We start from the raw sequence: 1,801 nt of genomic DNA, 5'->3' as shown, positions 1-1,801 counted from the left end.
TATCGTTTTCCAACAAACTTGGCCAACTCTCACGATGTCGTTTAATCGTTTGATCATAAGAGCGATCCATCACATCTCTGACAATTTTTCCCTCATGTCATCAGAGTACTTGTCGGTATTAAGGTTTAACTTAGTATCCAGCGGAAACACGCTGGATTGCTTCTGCTGGCTGTAACTCAACTCCTAGCTACGACAGAACCAAACAAGCTGGTCAGTTATCTGGAGGTATTTTTCCTGACATATTTCCCTGCTCACCGTAGCTGCCCGTTACCGCCGATTGCTACGGTTCATCATTGGCCTGCTTATCCAAATACCATTGTATGAGAAGGCGCAACACTTCGTTACCTTCAGTCAGGATATAGCTCTGCTCGCTATGGTGCAATGCTCTTGTTGGAGAGTGAATTCAAGGTGCTGAATGATAGCGTCCAAATGATCACAAAGCTGGAGAGAATAATGGATAATCGAGGGTATTGGAGCAGGATGCGTTACCAAGGGACGGCGTCATGAGCCTAACACATTCCCGGCATTGTTCTATCATAAACCCGTCTCTTTGCCGTTACCAGATATATCGAAAACCATGATATTTTAGCGGCTGCATTGTAGTATCAAAAGAACCGCACCCATTTAGGTTTAACTGAGCATCCAGCGGAAACACACTTGACCGCTTTCGCTGGCTGTAACTGCGACGCCTGACTACAACAGCACAAAACAAGCTGATCAGTTATCGGTAGGTATTTTCCTTGCCGTGATTTCTCTGCTCTCCGTAGCTACCAAGTACCCACGATTACTGCGGCTCATCATTGGTCTGCTTATCCATGTGCCCTTGGATGAGAAGCTGCAACACTTCGTTACCTTCAGTGTGAATATAGCTCTCTATGGCACCATGCTCTTGTTGAAGAGTGGATTCAAGGTGCAGAATAATAGCGTCCCAATACTCACGAACTGGTGAAAAGAATGAATAATCGATGGTATTGGCGCATGATGCGTCCACAAGAGACGGTGTTACGGAGTTCTTGGTTTGACGACGTTGTATCACCATAAAACCTCCTCTTTTTCGTTACCTGATATATCAAAAGCCATGACGTTTTAGCGGCCGCATTGTCGTATTAAAAGAGATATACACTTTGTCTTTTCAGCTTATATTTTATTCTGTGCTGTCAAGCAGCATAGACCATCAGACAGAATGTCATTACCATCAGCAGCGCTTCAATGCGTTCAGGCTTTTAAAGGTAAGTGGACGACACCAAGAAATCCTACCAACAGGCTTGTTTTCGAAAAATCCTAAAAACATATACACGTTTGACTGGTAAAACCAAGGCTATTAATAATCATTGCTACAACTGCCTGTCAGATAGTGACATCTCGCGCATCAAAGTCATTGGTTATGCGCGCATCAATTTATTAAGCTATCCTTGGCGCCAAGAATATTGCTATAACCAACCGAGGTGACTAGACTCCTAATCTGGTACTGTACGGGCGTATCATGGTTTTCCTGAACGTCTTTTACCGTTTGGACAGGGAGATTCAGGAAAATATCAATTGGGTTGGTGAAAAGCAGTAAAAAGTAAAACAGCGAGTGAATAATGGAATAATGAACAGCAATATAATACCTCCTACTCATTCTGAACCATCTAATTTAATAACATTAGATCTGAATGGGGATCATGTAGACGATGTGGGAGTAAAATATATTCCACCTTCTGAAACAGCTTCGTCGGAAGCAAAGCCATTAATGATTCGTTCCGTAATGCAGCAAGAAGATATTTCCGGACACAATTTGAAGGAGCTGGTTGTTAGTGGG

Source organism: Borostomias antarcticus (assembly GCF_949987555.1).
Source record: "Borostomias antarcticus genome assembly, contig: scaffold_221, whole genome shotgun sequence".
In the NCBI taxonomy this organism is placed as follows: Eukaryota; Metazoa; Chordata; class Actinopteri; order Stomiiformes; family Stomiidae; genus Borostomias; species Borostomias antarcticus.
This window is presented reverse-complemented; position numbering follows the sequence as displayed.